General features: G+C 40.2%; 1 protein-coding gene across 2 annotated transcripts in view; it reads right to left on the bottom strand.

Moving 5' to 3' along the window:
* Positions 1 to 470: 470 nt before the first annotated feature.
* Positions 471 to 23,135, bottom strand: part of PSPC1 (paraspeckle component 1) — a 98,673-nt gene continuing 76,008 nt past the window's right edge. For both annotated transcript variants that reach the window (XR_006277608.1, XR_006277607.1), the window contains 2 exons: positions 12,553 to 12,670; positions 471 to 1,875 (listed from right to left, as the gene is read on the bottom strand). The gene's annotated coding sequence lies outside the window, so the exon portion shown is untranslated. The remainder of the gene's footprint in view (positions 1,876 to 12,552; positions 12,671 to 23,135) is intronic.

Consider the following 23,135-nt stretch of genomic DNA (forward strand, 5'->3'; position numbering starts at 1 on the left):
CTGCAGTGGGCACATTTTTGGGGGATGTGGGACTCCCCAAAACATTTTATGCATTTTGAATGGCCATCCGACAGAGGGATAGCATCCTTACAATTAGAGCAGCACTTAAAGCCTGGGGAGCCAGGCATGTCAGAAGCTGCTGCACTGACAGGAACTAAGAGAAATTTTTTTTTAAGCGAAACTAACACTACTGGTAACACTAATAACTAACACTATTAGTAACAAACATCTAAAAGTGTAAGAGTAACAAGGGAGAATGAGTTTTCTAACGAGTCTGCTGAGCGCCATCTCAGGCTGGGACGATAGAGAGAAAACTGAGGGGACCGGTCGCGCACGAGTACTATTAAGATACGCTCGGGGGGGGGGGGTGTCCAGCTCCGCGCGTGCACGACTGGTACGAGTACTACTGTAAAAATCTCCGAGCAAAGGCACAGGGACGCACCAACACCTACAGTGGAGCACCCACAGGGACAGCTCTCTAAGAAGAACAAGTTTAGTGACTACAGAAAATAGATTTTTTACATGGCAGACAAGTCAGAGAAAAAGTAAACATTTTAAATGCTAAACTTTTGCACAGGGACTACATCTGCATGACAGACTTTACAGTGGCACATCTGTACCAATGTAAAGTCTACCATGTAGTCGCTCTTTGCCAGCAGGAGAAAGCTCTTCTGCTGGCATAATTAAACCATTAAGCTGCATTAGCTATGTCAGCCAGGGGCTTGGTTTTTTTCACACCCCGACCGACAAAAGTGGTAGTGTAGACAAAGCATAAGCAAGAGTTGAATCTACTTTTCTCACCCCACTGGATGTTGCAGATAGGTTGCAGTTCTTAATACTGTCTGAATTTCCTTCTCAGTCTTTGTCTTCCCAGAATTCTTGTTGCCTTTGGCAAAAGTAGGGGAGGAGAGAGGTTGTCTCATAATGTCACTGTCCCTTCTTTTATACTCTTAGTCCATGTCCCAGAAAAGAAACTGGCCAGGCATGCCTTGCTGAGTCAGAGAGTTGAGCAATCCTAATTGTGTGGTTCTTGGGTACCGTCTCTTATTGAATTGTAGATTTTTTATTTACCATTCTGATCAATTGTAGTTTTAACAGCAGCTTGGGTGTAGGTCACCCCCCTCAGTCACTGGAGAGCAAGCAGTGGGCGACTGCCAAACTCTCAACGTATTTCAGCCACACAGCAAAATCTCATAACTTCATACACAATAGCAATACACACAGATTGACAGAACAATGAGTTTCAGCAGCTTTGGTATCTTACACGGCATGCTTTTTATGAAATATCACAATGATATATAAAAGATGAATATGGGGGTTACAGGGTCTTACTTTAAGGTATAGTATATAACAACTTATTCCAGACTTTGTATATCAGTGGGTGTCAAGTTTGCTGATTTTACTGCAACTTCCATTAATTTTACCACACAACTCCCATCCTTTTCCTGATTATAAGAACTGATAGTGTCATTTACCTCAGGTTATTTCTCTATCTTGGAGAAACACCATAAAGGCAGTTCAGTCATATAATAAGCTTGATATCAGAATAAAGAGCTTTTGTTTAACCTGCCTTGGGTTATAATGTCTACGAACTTAAAAACCCTGTTATCAATACTATGAACAGAGGTACTAACAGTATTTTCCGTGCTTATAGCCCCCATATCATAAATCAAAAGTTATAAATCACTGTTGATTCAGCACTGTTTTATTTGAAAAAAGCTGGATTTCTTTTTTTTTTTTGAGGATGCTGATAGTGACAGACATGCTTCAGCTCTATCTCCTTCACAGTAGGAGAATAGTACGTTTGTTGCTCAATGCTCTGCACAGTATTCCTCAGGGTGAAGATGAATGACTTCCTTACTGCCTTTTTCCAACCTGCAAAACAATACATATTTTAAGTATAAACCTCTCCAGGTGAATGGTCACTATCTGGCTGCTCTCCACCATTTTACAAACAACTTATAATTTCCTCACTCTCCACCATCAGTGCAGTGCTATTTTAATATGTAGCAGCTGTTCAGAAGCAAAACAGAACAGGGCTTAAGCACGATGATAATTTCTGCTCTGTGAATTGAGTGGCAGAGAATGCCAATCATTATTTTGAAGATACTATTTTCACTACAAAGTCTTCCTTTAATTCAGTTACAGTAGGGGAAGGAAATATCAAAACATTTCATTCCACCTTGAAAAATTAATTAGAACTGGCTATAATCTGAGTATTTTCCCAGAGCAGTTTTCAGGCCAAGGGCTGTAGTAAGATGAGGCCCTGAAACAAACTCTTGTATCAGAGGCCCAGTCTGAGGCCTGAAGCCTGAAACAAAGTACTTCCAGGCATTGCTAAGCAAAGGCTGGGTTGTGAGCAAGAGGCAGGCCCCACTCACAGAAGTTGGCAAGAAGAGGACTGCTAGAAGTGCTACGTAAGTGCTAATAAGAGGAACTTGTCCCAAGATGCCATCAGAACACTCCACAGAGATAACAAGGAACAGGTAGGTGCATCTTAAAGACAGGGTCAAAAGGACAACATGATGGATAGATTTGTTTGAACATGTAACAGGGGAGAAGCAGCACCCTAATGAGTAAATGGGCTGCACCTCAATACATCAGAAGAGATGAGTAATCTGTTCTGCACCTGTATAAGAATAGGTCTGGAAGGGCACATCATCATCCAGCCTAGGGGGCAGTCGTGCATCCTGCCACTGACTGAGCTGTGTCCACTGCCAGGAGGCACACATTTGTAGTATGTCCAGTAGAGTCTATAGGAAACTATTACTGTGCTTCGTTTGACAATAAACCTGGCCGAGTGCCTTCATACCTCATTAGAGTCTGTGGTCTTTGGGGGTTCTCTGGGGGTCTGCTGTGTCAGCTATCTGCGCAGAGCTGCGGCAGCACACAGAGAGAACACGCACGCAGCCGACTGTTAACATCAAACAAGAGCAGAGCACCTACCGGTAGCTACTGACAACAAGGGCCTTAAAAAGGATGATGAGGAAAAAAACCCCAAAGAGTGTAGTGAAGCACTGGGTAGGGGTTAATTTCACAGATTACCACAACACAGGAGGTTCTGCAAACAAAAATAATACAAAGGGAACTAGAGGGGTTGCTGGTCTCCATCTAACTGAATGGGCACAAATAGCCACATCACAAAATGCACTAACAACTACCAGCCTTATCAGCAGTCTCAACCCTGGTCTACACTACAGTTAAGTCGAACTTAGCTGCGCTAGGTCAATTTTAAAATAAATGCGTCTACACAATCAACCCCATTCTGCTAACCTAAAGTGCTCTTAAAATCAACTTCTGTACTCCTCCCTGGCAAGGGGAGTAGCACTAAAATCGACCTTGCTGGGTCGAATTTGGGGTAGTGCAGATACAATTCGACAGTATTGGCCTCCGGGAGCTATCCCAGAGAACTCCAATGTAACTGCTCTGGACAGCACTTTGAACTCCAATGCACTAGCCAGGTACACAGGAAAAGCACCGGGAAATTTTGAATTTTATTTCTTGATTGGTCAGCATGACAAGCTCAGCAGCACAGGTGACCATGCAGTCCCCCCAGAATTGTGAATGAGCTCCAGCATGGACCAAAACGGAGACGCTGGATCTGATTGCTGTATGGGGAGAAGAATCTGCAGGCCAAACTCCGATCAAAAAGAAGAAATGCTAATATATATCCCAAAATCGCACATGGCATGGTGGAGAGAGGCTACAACAGGGACACACAGTAGTGCCGTGTGAAAGTTAAGGAGCTCAGGCAAGCCTACTAAATGACAAAAGGAGGCAAATGGTTGCTCTGGGTCAGAACCGCATACATGCCGCTTCTATGCTCAGCTGCATGGCATTCTGGGGGGGACCCTACCACTACTCCATCACTGTCCATGGACACCTGCAAACAGGGAGAATTTTGTGGATGAGGAAGAGGAGAGGAGGAGGAGAACGCGCCGCAGGCAAGCGGTGAATCCGCTCTCCTCGGCAGCCAGGACCTTTCCAGCACCCTGGAACCAATACCCTCCCAAGGCAGGATCCCCAACCGTGAAGCCCGAGAAAGCACCCCTCTGGTGAGTGCACATTTGTAACTACAGTACAGGGTTTAAATGCAATAGTGTTTAATGTTTTATTTTTCCTGAAGACTTGGGATGTATTCGCAGCCAATACAGCTACTGGAAAAGTCTGTTAATGTGTCTGGGGATGGAGTGGGAATCCTCCAGGGACATCTCCATGAAGCTCTTCTGGAAGTACTCTGAAAGCCTTTGCAGAAGGTTTCTGGGGAGGGCTGCCTTATTTCGTCCCCCATGGTAGGACACTTTACCACATAAAGCAAGTATTCTGGAATCATTGCAGCACAAAGCATGGCAGCAAATAGTCCTGGGTTTTGGTCGCACCCAAGCAACATTCAGTCTTTATCTTTCTCAGGAGAGTGATATCATTCATGGTCACCTGGTTGAAATAGGGGAATTTTTGTAAGGGAACAGTAAAAGGACCCTGTTCATGCTGGGCTGTTTGCGCTTGGCTAAAAGGGATGATCCCGGAGAACAGCCACGTGGCAGGGGGAGGGGTGAAGAGATCATTCCAGAGAATAGCAATGCGGTGGGGTGGGGGAAGGTGTGTGCTGCACATCCACCCGAAAACTGCAGCCCCTCCTTTTAAATGTGAAACCCAACTGGCATTGCTTGCTATGGGAAAGGAGGGTGGTGCAGTTTGAAACTATTCCCACATGTTATGAAGGTGTAAGAAGCCAACCTCATGTACCCTTTGGCTTACCATGGCTGCCTGGAAACCAAATTCTGTTGCCCAGCCATTTGTGATATGTCACCATACTGGCAGGCGCTCAATATAATAGGCAAAATGTGACCTTGTACCTAAAGCACGTGCTGTCTGCTGTGAATTGCCTGATTCACTATGAAAGTCTCCCTTTTGTTCTCAAAAATGTATCTTAAATTTTACTCTCCCTTTTTATCTCCCCCTAGGTGCAAATGTTTCTATGTTCCCCCATCATCTCCGTCCCTGAGGTTATTGCAGATTAGAAGGCAAAAAAACGCACTCATGATGACATGTTTTCTGAGCTCATGCAGTCCTCCCGCACTGATAAGGCACTGCTTAATGCATGAAGGCATTCAGTGGCAGAGGCCAGGAAAGCATTAAGTGAGTATGAAGAGCAGAGGCAGGAGGCGATGCTGAGGATGATGGGGGAGCAAACCGACATGATGAAGTGTCTGTTGGAGCTGCAGGAAAGCCAACAAGAGCACAGACCCCCCGCTGCATCCACTGTATAACCGCCTGCCCTCCTCCTCAAGTTCCATATCCTCCTCACCCAGAAGCCCAAGAACACGGGGGGGGGGGGAGAGGAAGCCCTGGGCACCCAGCCATTCCACTCCAGAGGATGGCCCAAGCAACAGAAGGCTGTCATTCAAACAGTTCTGATTTGTAGTGTGGCTACAATAAGAAATGTGGCCTTGTCCTTCCCTCCTGCTGCATCCCACCCCACCCAGGCTACCTTGTCAGTTATCTCACTTTTTAAAAAAAAATTAAGAAAGAATGCATGGTTTCAAAACAATAGTGACTTTATTTCCTTTGCCTGCTGTGATCGAAGGGGGGACGGTGGTTGGCTTACAGAAAATTAAAATCAACAAAGGGGGTAGGTTTGCAGCAAGGAGAAACACACACACAACTGTCATACCATAGCCTGGCCAGTCATGAAACGGGTTTTCAAAGCCTCTCTGATGCGCAGCACGCCTACCTGTGCTCTTCTAATCGCCCTGGTGTCTGGCTGCTCAAAATCGGCTGCCAGGCGATTTGCCTCAACCTCCCACCCCGCCATAAACATCTCCCCCTTACTCTCCAGATATTATGGAGCACACGGCAAGCACCTGGCAGCTTGGAACAAACAATAGGAATGTTGGTTGCACTGAGCTCTAACCTAGTCAGCAAACAGTGCCAGCGAGCTTTTAAACGTCCAAAGGCATATTCTACCACCATTCTGCATTTGCTCAGCCTATAGTTGAACTGCTCCTTACTACTGTCCAGACTGCCCGTGTATGGCTTCATGAGCCATGGGAGCAAGGAATAGGCTGGGTCTCCAAGGATAACTACTGGCATTTCAACATCCCCAACAGTAATTTTTTGGTCTAGGAAGCAAGTCCCTTCTTGCAATTGCTCGAATAGCCCTGAGTTCCTAAAGATGCGAGTTCCATACACTTTTTCCTGGCCATCCCACGTTGATGTCGGTGAAACGGCCCTTGTGATCCACCAGTGCTTGCAGCACTATTGAGAAGTACCCCTTGCAGTTTACGTACTGGTTGACAAGGTGGTCCGGTTCCAAGAGGGATATGCGTTCCGTCTATTGCCTCCCCAGTTAGGGAACCCCACTGCAGCAAAGCCATCCACTATGACCTGCACATTTCCCAGAGTCACTACCCTTGGTAACAGAACATCAGTGACTACACTGGCTACTTGGATCACTGCAGTTCCCACAGTAGACTTGCCCACTCCAAATTGATTCCTGATTGACCGGTAGCAGTCCGGCGTTGCAAGCTTCCATAGGGCTATCGCCACTCACTTGTCAACTGTCAGGGAAGCTCTCATCTTGGTATTCCTGCGCTTCAGGGTGGGGGAAAGCAACTCACAAAGTTCAAGGAAAGTGGCCTTATGCATGCGAAAGTTTCGCAGCCACTGTGAATCGTCCCATACCTGCAACACTATGCGGTCTCACCAGTTTGCGCTTGTTTGCCAGGCCCAGAATCGGCATTCCACTGTATCAACCAGCCCCACTGCTGCCATGATGTCCCAATTGCCACAGCCCGTGCTTTCAGGAACATCTGTGTCCATGTCCTCATCACAGTCGTCCTCGTGCTGGCTTTTCTTAGCCCGGTTCTGCACATACTCCAGGATAATGCGCAGGTGTTTACAATGCTCACAGTAACAGTGGTGGGCTCCATGTTTGCCATGGTATGGCATCTGCAGGGGTAACCCAGGAAAAAAACGATTGTCTGCCATTGCTTTCACGGAGGGAGGGGTGCCTGACGACATGTACCCCAAACCACCCTCAACAATGTTTTTTCCCCACCAGGCATTGGGAGCTTAACCCAGAATTCCAATGGGCAGTGGAGACTGCAGGATAGCTACCCACAGTGCATCGCTCCATATGTCGATTCTAGCCACAGTATTCAGGATGCACTCTGCTGACTTAATGCGCTCAGTGGGGACATACACAATCAACTGTATAAAATCAATTTCTAAATATCGACTTCTATAAAATCGACCTAATTTCGTAGTGTAGACATACCTTCAGAGGGACCAGGACTGAACAGACATAGAAGCTAATTACCTTCTCACCCCCACACTGGTCCTTCTACTTCAGGTTTGAGATACATGAGCATGGCATGTCCATTCTACCCCTAGAACGAGTACAGTTTTCTCCCCAACAGCCCCAGTAAGAGGTCAGAGAAGGTTATTTTCCCTTCCACAATGTACCACAGTGAATATCAAATCAATCTGTCATGACTAAGGCTCTGTGTCTGTCATGGAAAGCACAGATTCCATGACTTTCCGTGACCTCCATGACTTCTGCAGCTGCCAGTGCTGCCTCCGGGGCTTGGCTAGAAGCAGTTTTGGTGTGTGGGGGTGGTTCAGGACTGGGGCATGGGGTTGGGGTGGCTCTTACCTTGGGTGGGGAGGGGTCTCTGGTTCCCACCAGCATGTCCCTGCAACTTCTAGGCGGAGGGACCAGGGGGTTCCATGTGCTGCCTATACCCACAGGCGCCACCCCTGCAACTCCCACTGGCAGCTGCGGAGCTGGCGCTTCTGGGGGGGAGCAGCACACAGAGCCCCCCGACGGCCCTCCCCCCAGGCACTCCAGGGCCATGTCATTTGGAGCCGGGTAGGGAGCTTGCCAGCCTTGCCACCCCCCCACCCCCCAGCACAGGCAGTGCCCAAGTCCAAGTTTTAGTCAAGGGTATACAGTAAAAGTCATGGACAGGTCATGGGCCATGAATTTTTGTTTACTGACTGTCACCTGTCCATGACTTTACTAAAAATACCAATGACTAAAAAGTAGCCATAGTCATTTAACTATTACTATTTTCCAGGCATTTTTCCTCTCATTGAGTATCTCTCTTCAGATTCCTTTTTAACTTGAAAAATCCTCAGGTTGAATCTCATTTCCTGTTAAATTTCCCCCATTTGTTTTTTACCAGGGCTGTCAAGTGATGAAAAAAATTAATTGCAATTAATCGTGCTGTTAAACAACACTAAAATACCATTTCTTGTAAATATTTTTGGATGTTTACTACATTTTCAAATAGATTAATTTCAATTACAACACAGAATACAAAGTGTACAGTGCTCAATTATATTTTTTATTACAAATATCTGCACTGTAAAAAAACGAATTATTTTTCATTTCACTTCATACAAGTAGTGTAGTGCGATCTCTATCATGAAAGTTGAATTTACAAATGTAGAATTATATACAAAAAATCTGCATTAAAAAATAAAACAATGTAAAACTTTAGAGCCTACAAGCCCATTCAGTCTCACTTCTTGGTCAGTCAATCACTCAGATAAACAAGGTTGGTTACAATTTGCAGGAGATAATGCTCCCCGCTTTTTGTTTACAGTGTCACCTAACAGTGAGAACAGGCGTGCACATGGCACTGTTGTACCTGGTGTTGCAATTTACATGCCAGATGCGCTAAAGATTCATATTCCCTTCATGCTTCAAGCACCACTCCAGAAGACATGCTTCCATGCTGATGATGGGTTCTGTCTGATAACAATCCAAAGCAGTGCGGACTGACGCATGTTCATTTTCATCATCTGAGTCAGATGCCACCAGCAGAAGATTGATTTTCTTTTTGGTGGTTTGGGTTATGTAGTTTCTGCATCAGAGTGTTGCTCTTTTAAGACTTCTGAAAGCAGACGCCACACCTTGTCCCTCTCAGATTTTGGAAGGCACTTCAGATTCTTAAACCTTGGGTCAAGTGCTGTAGCTATTTTTAGAAATCTCACATAGGTACCGACTTTGCGTTTTGTCAAATCTGCTGTGAAAGTGTTCTGAAAACAAACGTGCTGGGTAATCATCCGAGACTGCTGTAACATGAAATATATGGCAGAATGCAGGTAAAACAAAGCGGGAGACATACAATTCTCCCCCCAAGGAGTACAGTCACAAATGTAATTGACACATTTTTTTTAATGAGCATCATCAGCATGGAAGCATGTTCTCTGGAATGGTAGCCGAAGCATGGAAGAGTATATGAGGTGAATTGAAAAATACTTTTTCTTTTATCATTTTTACAGTGCATATATTTGTAATCAAAAATAATAATATAAAGTGAGCACTTGTGCACTTTGTATTCTGGGTTGTAATTGAAATCAATACTGAAAACGCAGAAAAACTATCCAAAAATATTTAATACATTTCAACTGGTATTCTATTAAGTGTGATTAATCGTGATTAATTTTTTTAATCACGACTAATTTTTTTGAAGTAATCACGAGTTAACTGATTGACAGCCCTATTTTTTACTCAGTGAATTAGGGGTTTATTAAAGATGATGAATATACAGATCTGAAAACTGAAGTTCTCTCCCTAGGAGTGGTAGGGGCATATGGGAAAGTTGCAACTCCACAGGAGTCATAGGAATAGGAGACTCAAGCTTATAGGGGGAAATAATTGTTTAAGCAGGAGAAGTGGGGGTGATAGCTCAGTGGTTTGAGCATTGGCCTGCTAAACCCAGGGTTGTGAGCTCAATTCTTGAGGGGGCCATTTAAGAATCTGGGGAAAATATTGGGGATTGGTCCTGCTTTGAGCAGGGGATTGGACTAGATGACCTCCTGAGGTCCCTTCCAACCCTGATATTCTATGATTCTAAGGATCCTGTATCAAAAGTACTAATTTTCATTCCCTAGACAGAATAATTCTAGGATTCCATATGCGATTTTCCAATGTTTATATTCATCCATATACCTTGTGAATCAAATTTTCCAGCATGTTAGCTTGATTGTACAGGTTGTGGTGGGGTGCCCCAGTGTTCCTCAAAAACAACTGTGACGGTGCACCCCATAAGGCTTTATGGAAATATGCTTATGAATGTATATATGACATAACTGGAATATGTTTTATGCTACATATGCCATGTAACATCTCTCTGTAAAGGTTATGATCTACTGAATCTATTCATCCTATTTGTATGCATGTATCATTTTTGTATTCAATGTTATGAATACTGGCTGTGTACTTGCTTGATTTTTAAGTAGCCTTAGTAAAGCTTCTGGTCAGCTTCTTGAGAAAAAAAGGTGCATATTAAGTGCCCAATCAAGAAACACTTAAACAATGGAACTTAGAAGGCTCCAATCCACATAAGAAGTCTTCCTGGAGACATTCAAGATAGCATGTGAACCATGGCTGCTACCTGTAAAGTTCTGAGTCGTGCATGGACATGTGACTTGCCCATGTGACTCCAAAACTCCATCTTATATCTGGGATTCTACACAGGGAGGAGGGATGTCCACCCACAAGAGAAATCTATTTAAGCCCGTGGGAGACCCCTCCATTTTGTCTTCAGCTGGCTCAAGAGACAGCCTCTCCACCCCCAAGGAATACCTGAAAGAAACTGGAACAAAGGGCAGTAACTACAGGGGGTAAGAGTGATTGCTGGACCCAGACTAGAAGGAAACTAGTCTGTGAAAGGAATTTTACTGAAACTCCTCTGAGGGTGAGGTTTTATCTGTATTCAGTTTTCTTACTGTATTAGGCATAGACTTGTGGGTTTTATTTTATTTGGTAATTCACTTTGTTCTGTCTGTTACTACTTGGAACCACTTAAATCCTACTTTCTGTATTTAATAAAATCACATTTTATTTATTAATTAACTCTGAGTATGTATTAATACCGGGGGAGGGGGAGAGTGGGGAGGAACAGCTGTGCATCTCTCTCTAACCGTGTTACAGAGGGCGAACAATTTATGAGTTTACCCTGTATACTGGGGGTTTGGACCCCATTGGGAGTTGAGCATCTGAGTGTTAAAGACAGGAACACTTCTCAAGCTGCTTTCAATTAAGCCTACAGCTGTTAGAGGACGTGGTTCAGACCTGGGTCTGGGTTTGCAGCAGGCTAGCAGGTCTGGCTCAAATCAGGCAGAGCCCTGAAGTCCCAAGCTGCCAGGGCAGGAAAGCAGGGTCAGAAGTAGTCTTGGCACATCAGTTGGCAGCCCCAAGGGAGTTTCTGCGATCCAACCCGTCACACCACCACCCTGACTCTCACCCCATCCATTGCCCTAGAATTTTTCTCTTGTCCCTTTTTTCTTCTTGACATCTCCCTTCAGCTTCCCTACCCTTTACAAACCCCATCACAACAGAATCAGCAGTTAGAAATGGAAAGGACCTGTTAGATCCATTCCCTGCCAATGCAACTTTCCCCAAGTTTTACGGTTTCTCATCCACACCTTTTATCCATAGCCTTAATATACTGGCTTTAAATTTTTTGATCAGCCTCACCCTTTAACCTTATGTATTCCACTGCACCCCATATTCATGGTGCATTGGGCATTCTTAATTCTCCTCTCCCTATCTACTTACTGATGATGGCAAAACCACTGGGAAGGCTCTCTAACCCCACAGTGACAGACAGAGTATAAAAACACAGAGAAAATTATCTATCTGAACTCATCCTGACTGATAATTTCAACCTTTGCAAATCTTGCTTAAGATTCCTTAAGTAATGAAACAACACTGTATCCAAGCAATCACTATTATCTCATCTCCATAATATATTTTCTGGGGGTAAAAATCTGGAATACTCTGTTCTATTTTTATGGGAGATGCCGTAACAGATAAAACTAATTATCTTTCAATATATATGTGAATCAAACATTTGTTTGTTCAGTATCTTCAGAGATTAGACACATTTTAGACTGGATGAAGTTTTCATAGAATCTATTTAGGCCTTGTTTATATCACAAGTTGCAGCCGTTTAACTGAAAGTGCGATTTTTAAAAATCAATATAGTTAAAGCAGTGCAAACCTGCATGCTCTAAACCTGGCTTATAAGGATTTAGTTTAATGAACTGATTTATGTTAAACTGAAGTGTCCACATAGGAGTTTGGACCACTTTAAATGAATTTTAAAAACACACCTTTAGTTAAACTGGTGCAATCTGTAATATACACAATGCCTCAGTTTTAGACCAAGTGGGAGAACTTGGTGCCACAACATGCATTTACACACTGTGCATTCCACAACACTAGCCTTTCATATGTCCTATATATGTATTAGAGCAACATACTGTTACTCAAGCCCTCTCCTCACAGAGGAAGCAAAGGGAAACACAAATTCAACAATATCTTAAAAGACTAAGGCTGTTAACATAATGGTTGATAGAAATGATAAGTGTCAAAGGATATAGTAATTATTACCTGAAGGTAAGATTCAAAGGTATTGGTGGAAGTGTATGAACAAATTCCTTCATCAAATTAAATGCAAAAACAAAAAAAATCCATCTGTCTCATAACTGTAAATAATTACTAAATAAAAAGCCAAATGTGCAAATACATACCTGAACGTAAAAAAAGAAAAAAAAGGCTTCAGGATCTTGACCCTCTGTACTCTTAAGACAGAGTAGAACTTTATTTTTAAACCAATCTTCATCTGCATTTTAGCATTTTAATTTTAACCTAGAAAAAAAAATAATACGTAGTTATAGTCAAATATCTGGGGCATTTTAAGCAAAATAAAAATTATCTACATGGTAGTGGGCCACATACTGTTCAAAGTACAATAACTCTTCCCTTCCCTAACATATGAATTTTTAAAAGGTAGAATTATTGTAGGACGTGACCAAAATTGAAATTACCTCCTCACAAATTCATTTTCATCTCTAACCATTCCCTCCACTATAAGCAGTTTTCCCTACTCTTAATTACTAAGATCTTTAAAATCTGTTCTTGTACCAGTCAGCTAACAGCCAGTTGGTGTTTCAGTCATTATGAGTTCCTTTGTCATTATATTGTTATGAACATTTCAGCTCAAAGTGCAGTTCTATTAACAAAAATGTGCATGACATCTGTGTGTTTGAGTGAGCAAAGAGAACTAAAGGATCTGAGAATCAAACTAGGTTCTTTTCTTCTCATGTTATCACTAGTAAAAGATTCTGCCAAAGCAGGCCCTCCGTAACATCTGTGCAATCCCAGTGCCTTCAGTGGAATTGCACAAGTGTATTACAATGTTGTACATAATTCTGTTGATGGTGCGCAAGCAGGAATAGAATTCAGCTCCCTCCCCTCTAGCTCCACAGAATGAATATAACTAGCAGATATACAAAGCAGTAAACACTATCTAAAATCAGCAGATATCTCTGAATTACAAACAGGGAGCAAATCTCTGGCATAAGGAGCCACCATATTTTTAGGAACATTTTGGAGCAGAATCATATTTTAATATATTTAATCCATGCAGATCTTTAATATTAAACTGTAAAGTTTAATACTCAAGTTTAAGACATTTGTTTTGTGGTTTAAAATTCTTTATAAATATATATTCAGCTTAAATACAAGATTTGCTCACTTTAAATATAAACACAGCCACAACTTTAAAGAGCAATTCACAATACAAGTTATAATTTTATTTCTGTTAAAAGTACTAATTCATATTTTACAATGAATGTTACTATAAAGCACAAAAAAGTCAAAGTAATTAGTTATTTTAAAAACTAACAGGGGTATGCATCCCAAACTCTGGATGCCTCTTAGAACACTTAACATCCAGAATCATCAAAAATTCAGACCGCTTAAATCCATTGCCCCCACAAAGCAATCTGGCCCCAAAACTTAATTACAAAAAACAAACAAAAACAAAAAAAGCCCCATTTAACCCTCATCTTCTCTCCACAAACACATGAGGGTTTGAAAAAAAAAAAAAAAAAACCCACACTGCAGAGTATTCAGGTCTTTAACAAATCGTGGCACTGGCAGACCAGGGAGGCAGAGGGAGAGAAACACATGTTTCAAAGTTAAAAAGTGCTAAGGAAACCCTCTTTTCTACATGAAGGAACTGATTTGAGGGTCTGTGTTCACTACAACTACAGCAGTATGACACACGGAGATGGGTGTTCTCCAAGTAACCTAGACTCAAACCATCCAGGGCTTTTTAAAACTATCATTTACCAACACCTTGAGTTCTAGTCTGAAGCTGACAGACACCTAGGATATCTTAAATTATGTTATGTACTCCCAAAGTAAATATCCACATAAGCAGGCTGCAGCATTCTAGACTAGCTTCAGTTGCTTGAACTGCAAGGTGGAGGCCCAATACATTTCAACAGTACTTAAGTTACTAAAGCAGATCCACACACAAAATAAAGGTCACATAAACATACCAACTACAGCTGACACATAGTTGCTACATAATCATCCACAAGCTGCTTTGGGTCTAATAAGACTCCAAAGTTGAAAAATGATTCAAATAATAGTTGCATCCAATCAGAAGTGCTAATATAATTCTAGCCAATTTTTCCAATTGCTTCCCCTATTCTACTAAAATTATTTCTGCGTGATCTAGACTGATCCTCAGCTAGTCTTCATTCACATCATTCTCCATAGACATATGGTCATCCATTCCACTACACCAGTGAGACTAGACATAACGTAATTATTCAACTGGGTATCCTGTCTACTGCAGACACTATAGCCCATACATTCTTACTAACGCTTCTAAAGGGCTCATACTACGAAGAACTACCGCTCTAGCAGCACTGTCATGATCAAGTGTATCAAAAGTAGACTATATACATACATCTCTCTAATACAATAAGCCTGGGCATGCCTTTAATACCTAACTAGAAGAACACCAACTAACACCACTAGTGCAGTTTCTATCCCACATCCAGGTCTAAACCCAGACTGACCAGGGTTATGCCCAAATAAATCTGTTAGTCTTTAAGGTGCCACCAGACTCCTTGTTGTTTTTGTGGATACAGACTAACACAGCTACCCCTCTGATACTGGAAATATTGCCATTTTGCTTCACCGACACCTTCTGTAAATTTTTCCATACATGGGAGATTGAATTGCACCCTGGGTGAGATTATCAGGGTCAAAATTTGATTTCCTTTCTATGTAGCAGTCCCAACTCCACTCTCAGATAAGGAGGAATTGACACTCTCCACTAACAAAATACCCATTTCTCACTACTGACTTTTATCAGACAGAGGGGACAGGGGTGCAATCAGCAGATGCCCCAACATTTCCAGGTGTTTAGTAAGTAAAACTGGTCAAAATTCAATCAGAGAACACTTGGTTTTTTAATACTAAGACACTGCTCTGCACCCTCAGATATGGCAAGTTCCATATGAAATCCCAGGTTTTTTTTAATCTGCAATGTAACCAGAAAAATCCTCGCTAAGAAAAACTCAACTGGTCCCAGATGAAGACAGCTCACATTTACCAAACTATCCACTTCCACTGTAGAATTTGGCTGAGAGAGACTTTGCAGTGTTGCCCCGGATTTGAGGGGTGTGGACCTCAGAATATGATTAAACTAATTGCAACCATATTATGCACATTAAGCCACAGTGAATTAATAAAATAGAATCCATCTAGTTGATGGTTAATTGAAATAAGCAGGCTTTTGAAGGCAAGGTCAAATGCTAGCTGTATGCTGGCAGGTTCTGCTAATCAGAAGGGGTGGGAGGGAGAGATAAGTTATTAAAACTGAGACTGAAATAAAATAAGTGGACAAAAAGCCTTGAATCTGGGCGTCTTCGATATAGAAAGTTTATTATGACTAAGATTGTTAGGAATGTTTGTTGATACATACAGTGATGAGCTGCCAAAATCTGAAAAAACGGTTCCTTCAGTTGCACAAGGTCTTCGGCAGCACTTCAGCAGCGGGTCCTTCGATCACTCCGGGACTTTGGTGGCACTGAAGCAGCTGCTGCCGAAGACCCTGAGCGAATAAAGGGCCTGCCACCAAAGTGCCACCAAAGACCCGGAGCACCGCCAGGTGAGTGAAAATTAAAAAGGGATTCTCAGCCAGGGGAGCCTCCCCAGCCGGGAGCTCAGGCGGGCCGGTAGGACAGTCCTTTAACAACCGATTCTAAACCGGCTTCAAAATTTAACAACCAGTTCGTGCGAACCGGCTCCAGCTCACCCCTGGATACATAGTTTTCTGAAATGTGGAAAAGTGATGATCCAGTAGAGGTCACTATGACCTATGTGTTTTGTAAAAGTTAGTTATAAACGATTAGCTAATGTAATGTATTTTAGAGCAGTCCTCTGGAACTATCCGAGGAGAGACTTTTTTTCTGACATCTTTACTCCTCGAGGTGGAAGCGAATGGCCATCATGAACCTGCTGTTAATTACTCAATATCATGCCAGAATTTAGGTAAATATTTGGTCTGTTCTAAACCTATTGCTTATGTCTGTGTATGCTTAAATCTAATAAACTACAGTTTTAGACAAGAGCACACTTGTATCAATTACCATCAGATGGAATGGCTGTGTTCCCACTGATTTATTCCCGACATCACCTCGAGTGAAACAGCGAAGTTACCACTGCTGTGGGTTCCGAAAACCTCAGATAACAACAGGTCTACAGTTAAGGCAAAGGAACTCTTGCCTGCACAGCCATGGATTAAGTGTTTTTAAATTATTTATATCATATGTGGCTGGTCTCCACTCGGAATCCGATGAAGTGAGCTGTGGCTCACGAAAGCTTATGCTCTAATAAATTTGTTAGTCTCTAAGGTGCCACGGGTACTCCTTTTCTTTTTGCGAGTACTGACACTGTCTGTGCTCCCTCATTTCATTCATCGCAAGATATTTGAAAACCAGGATGACATGCAAGGAGAAAACTATAGGAGAAAGCATTTAGGAGCCTTCTATCACATATGCCATTGTCTGCACAACACATGCTCACAGAGCCCATGAAACCTATCCAGTTTCATGATCTCCTTGAATGGACCATCAAATCATGTCCCTTTCCCGCAATGGAATAAAGGAAAACCCCAACCTCAAACCACAGGAGGTAATGGCTGTCCCATAAGGACATAAACATTACATCTCCAATCTCCAAACACTAGATCCAGAATGTGGCTAGTTATATTGCTATACATATAGAGCCAAAAACTATGTGGGATAATTCCCATAACTGTCTCAAACTCCTGGATCAATCTAGATGAATTGTCATTTGGACAGATATTAAAATCTCTGAGCATCACCACTATTTGCCATCACTTCCAACACCATTTTAGTATCTAAAATTCAGCTAAGGAATAATGCAGTGCAGTAGAGAAATCTATACAACAACTTTAAGTAAAGACAAAAATCCTTGTGAGCCATGTCTATACCTAGCAAAGCTAGTAAAACAGAGATTATGCATTTTAGCCTGTTACTATGATTTTCTTTTTGCTATTTCCTACCTGATCTTCCCACTACCCATCACCACAAAGCCTGAGGAACCCAAAGCCTGCAATGAGCTCCCCTCAACTTCCTATCAGATTCTCAGTGAATGATAACATTGATACACTTACTTAGCCATCTAGTAGTAGTTACTGAAGGAACAAAGCTGCTGGAACTAGGCTCCCACATAACTTCCTGGTCAAGCTACAAAAGACCATTTCAACACTTGTCCAATACACACCTCCGATCCTGTTCGTCAACCTCCCTATCTTATTTAATCTTTAAAACCTCTCTCCTTCTGGAAACAACCAAATAAATCTCTCCCGAATTCCACCCAACCAAATCTTAGTCCTTTTCTATAAACCTCCTTAATCTTAAGGATATCACACCCAGGATATATGTATCCTATTCAAATTAATCAAAAGTATTTCTAATCAAAAGTAATAGACCCTTATTCTGGATTCTCATAATCAGCCATTTGTGTGTCACTTTCAAATGCACAGTTGAAATAATTTACTCTTCCACTATAGACGTTTACATTAAGGTATTATTTTAAAAATCCTCCAAAATACGTTAAATGCAGCAGGATCAGAAATAAAGAGCTGTTAGAAGCAGCTGTCACATATATCTGATACATGAAAGGCTCTGGGTGTGATTTAAAAAAAACAAATGCTGTTTATCTCAGCACAGGTTCAACTGGTCCACAAGGTCAAGTTACAGAGGCCAGTGATGCAGATGAAGGCTGGCTGAAGCATGAGTGGTTCAGACATAGGTGACAGGAAAGGAAGAAGAAGGGTGAAAGGTCTAAGAAATAATGGAAGTAACTTTCCCAATATGAACCAGCCTCCAAAAGATGCCATAGCAAACCTCCAAATTTTACTACCCTCCCAGCTTCCAAAACTATCCTGTGCACTCATTACAAGCAATGCTATCTTTACAACTTCCACATTCTCATGTATCACACTAACAGCTAAGAGCCCTCAATCTGCCTTCCCCTATTATAGCAAATCTCCATCTGAACCCCAGACTGTAGTTCCCCTACTATATATGGGTCAATATTGGTCAGTCCTGCTTTAGAACTGTTCTCTTTGGCCAAAAGTGAGGCTAGCTAAAACCTGATTAACCACAAGGGCAAAATAGGTAGGTATCCTTTTAACGAAAATCAGTGTCAGTGGCTTTCAGCAATCTGAATGCTAATAAACAAAATTTGTAACAAGTGATATTTTATAGAGTGTATTTTTCCATCATTAGATTACAAAAAATGTATTTAATTACACTTATTTTAATTAAAAAGCATGTATAATACTAAAATAGAATTTTCTCAACTAGTGAGAGCACAGGGATAACTATGATTATATCTCTTTGTGCTCTGACTGGCTACTCTCATCAGAACCAACTCCCCACAAACTATGCCCTCTCAACTCTGACCCCTCCCTGTCACTCTAACCCAAACTATGAGGTAGAATTTAATTAAAAAGGAATTACTCTTAGTGAGGACTGAATGGAGTATTCCAATGCCAAGAGCTGAGCTCAGAGATTTATAATAACTAGATGGAGTGCACTGATGAGGAAAGATCACTTTTCAGTATAACAACTAGAAGTTTCATCATGTTAATTCAGCTAAAGAGGTTTGGTTTTGGTTTTTAAGCCCAGAATGTGGTTACTTATTCAATAAATAGTAATTGTTTAAATAATATTTAAATACTTATAGAGCACAAAAAATATGCTCTATGTTAAGAGAGTAGAATGAATATAAGAGCTAAACACTCTCGACTCTTTGCAAGTATACTACTGCAGCAAAATATTACTTCTTCTAAGGCTCATGGAGGTTATTCTCTTCAGTAATCTAATGAAAGCATGAGCTCTTCAGTGCATGAGTTGCACATAACTTGCAAATATTGGTATGTTTAGTTTAATTAAGAACTTCTTTAAAATATATTATTTCCTTAAAAATTAATACACAATTTTGGTATGAATCTCTTAGTTAAAATCCCAAATACATAGCAGAAATCTATCTATGATTTTATACCACACTCATCACTTACAGCCAAGCACCTTCTGAGTCTTGTATTTCTGTTTTAACATTAGTACTGTGCCCTCATTCTCTCTGGACATAATTCCTTACACAGCTTCATTGGCTTGGTTGAGTGCACAGGCTGAGGTTGTTTCCTACTTTTTTCTTAACATAAATGACAATGTTAATGGTAATCTTTATATCTGGTCTCCCCTTCCACCCTGACCCACCTCTTTCCTGTTTGTCTAGATAAAATTTACCTAAAGATAAGTAACTATAGAGCAAATAGACTTCCATTGAGGTGGGCCATATGACACTTTGACTTAGCCAGCAGGAAAAGCAATCACTTCATGATCAGCATACCCACTATCCACCACACAGAAAGGAAGAACTCCATTTTTGAGATGCACTCAGGACATGTGATTATGTATTTGGGGAAACAGATGTTATCCAAAAGAAACCTTCAGCCAGATATTCCGCACAGCTGTATTCATGTTTGCATTTGTCCATTTGACTTCCTAGCAAAAGGTGACAGAGAACAACACTGGTTGCTGAAGAAGCAATAAAAAAAAATAAGATATACATTTTAAAAATTGTCAACCAATGACTGTTTCCCTTAGCTATCACTTTTACTTAAGTATTTCTTATTCATTCAGGGCTGAATCCTGCTTAACTTAAACATGAGTATAGACCCTACTGAAACAAACTGGTGCATTACCGTGAATAAAACAAGCATAATTTGTTCCTTAAGAACAACAAATGTATATCAGCAGACAGCTGAGAGAAGGCAGGATATGTGAAGGAGTAATTAAAACTTTTATTACACAGTACAGACCAAAATTAAACTGTTGTATATATCAAGGGTAAATACTACATTAACTGATGCCAAATAAAAACAATCATTTTTATTGGCAGAGAAGGGCTTACAAATTGAAAAGACATTTTCCCTCTATTTTACAGCTTTCAGTTTACAGATTAAGAGATATCTTCAAAATTATCATTCTTGAAAGGAATGAGGAAATGTGAATACAGTACTATTTTCTTTCCAGAGGAACTTTTAATCCTAAGAAAAAATGGGAGATTTAATAATGTTAAAGCAAATGTCAGTGGGGATAAAAGATAGCATGCTCAAGGGAAATATTTCATTCACTATATTTAGCCTTTTATTAGATATTTTATACATGCTAGGATTTAAAGCAATTACTTTCTGAAGGATATTTGGACTTATTTGAAAATATTTATGAAACCTGAAACACAGCAGCTGCAGAGCTTTACGCAACGTAATTCAACTGAAATGTAGATTTGAAGATAAAATGGAATTTACAGCACGCTGTAGATTTTTGGACATTAAAAATACTAATTCTTGAAAATCCCACAATTTGTTTACTTGTAGTTAAGTGTTTCTAGATCTTACAATTGTTAGCAAAAACTACTTTGCCTAAATTTAGAGCCTGATCTAAAGCCCACTGAAGTCAATGCAAAGCCTCCCAATGTATTCAATGGGCTTTGGATCTGACCAGCAAAAATAAACGGTTAAAAAATTGACTTGAATAGATCAGTGAAAAAGCAAAGACAATGCAGTTTGTATCACAAAGATTTCCATTTGCCATGTGATGTGTAATGAAGATATGATACAAGACATAATATTTACAAAAAGCTTTATGGATTTTAAGTTGTCTATAAATATAACAAATGGTATATTTTAAAATAAATGTATATGAAACAACGGTTCTTAAATGAGTACATTTTGAATCTGGTTCTACCAGATCTCAAGATTGACAGCTATGAGTCTGAATTGTTGGTTTATTCTGCTGAGTCAATAAAATTTGTGGTCAGACTGTTCATTTAACGTATGTATCAGTGGAATACTTTGATGTATCACCAAGTGATTTTTGTAAGCATTCATTACAAATATCTGTTGGAATTATTAGAAAACAGATGTGTGTATTTACAATAGTTCTTTATACACTTTACATATTTACGAGGGGACTTTTAAAGGGAATTTTAAAAAGGCATTTGATACAATTTCCATGCTATAAACGTGAGATAATGGTATCTCGAAAGGAATAAGGAGGCTTTTTCAATTCAAAAAAGTTACACGCAGTGATTAATACCAATCAATTTTACTCTTAACTGCTAACTGTACACAAGCATATTATTATATTTTATATTATTACTAGATAGCTATGAAATACAAAGTTGCTCAAAGAGGGAGATTGAGAATATACAACCTTCTCCCCAACATGGTAATCTCTAACTTGCAAATATTCTGAGGTGTAGCTGTGACATAATTAGATTCAAATGAAAAATAAATCAGTAAACTTTAGGATGAAAAGGACCTCAAGTCACTGCAATCAATCATGGTCTTAAAAATTGTATTTATAAACTTAAGGCTTTTTTTAAAATTATGTTCCTACAGTATTCTGAATGATAGTTTTTCCAGTTACAGAAACGTAGATTAAAGTGTGACCTACAAACAGAACTTGCACTGATATACCTTAAGTCTCTTTTGAAATAGATTTAGTTAAACTAGCACAAACATGGATCTACTTAAATTATTAATTATTTGTATCATCATACCTCCTAGGAGCCCTAGTCACGGCCAGGACTCCACCGTTAGGCACTGTACAAACAGTAAACTTGACCTATAACTGATTTCTACATTATAATTTAAAACAATCCTTTATCAAATTAAACTATATTGATATAAACTAGTTGGTAAACAGATTTAAGTCATTCCATGAGAAGTTTTGTACCAGTTTACAGGAATTTTTAAAACTGATTTTAGTTAAACTAGTGCAAGATTTGTGTGTAGACAAAGTCTAGGAGAAGATGTGCTTCTATTTACACTGTAGTAACACTATGTAAAATTTACAAAACAAGAACAAGTTTTCCAGCATACAGAAAGTATTTAAGTGTAGCTGAACCCTGGATATCTTAACTGCTTAGAGGATATATATGAATTTCAGCAAACTATAAAATTTGGGAAAACAAAATTATAATTCAGGGGATATTTCTGAATTTTGGATAATCTGAGTTACAGATAATCTGAGTTTATCTGTATGTCTAAATCAGGTCAGCATTTCAAAGTATGCAATATTTAAGTTATTTAAATGCATTTATGTTAAAATAGTAAAATAATTTTCAGAATATTTTAATATTGCTGCTTTATACAAATAAACTCAATGCTTCCCATTCCCTCCTGTATATTTTTTCTTACCTGTCATTTTGCAGCAGGTACCAAGTAAGGCCAGTGTTCTAATATCCTCTTCCAAATAATGACAGCAGATTTGAAAAGTCTTTGTAGGGCTACAACTTCTTAAACCATGACATGAATGTTCTGGGGGAAGGGCAAGGAAGGGCTATGTTGCATGTCTTTGTAAAGATCAACAAATTCAAGAAGTTTTTTTCAAAGAACCCCCATCTTTTAAATCTTTAATTTAAAATTAAAATATCTATAGAAATACTGAGAATACGTATATATATGCATGAAAAGGAGAACAGGCAGGAAACAAATTTAGCAGCAGGGGTATAATTTATACCAATTAACACAGGTCAAAAAATTAGACCAAATTTTATTTTACATATCTCAGTTGACCTATATTTTGAAATAAATTATTTTTATTGCAGTGAAGTCCTGTATTCCCTTCACTGCTTCGCTAGCATATGCAGTCTCTTCCATTTCATAAGAATTTATTTCTTTATCTTGATATAAGCACACAATAAC

The sequence above is a fragment of the Dermochelys coriacea genome, chromosome 1, assembly GCF_009764565.3.
Source record: "Dermochelys coriacea isolate rDerCor1 chromosome 1, rDerCor1.pri.v4, whole genome shotgun sequence".
Lineage (NCBI taxonomy): Eukaryota > Metazoa > Chordata > Testudines > Dermochelyidae > Dermochelys > Dermochelys coriacea.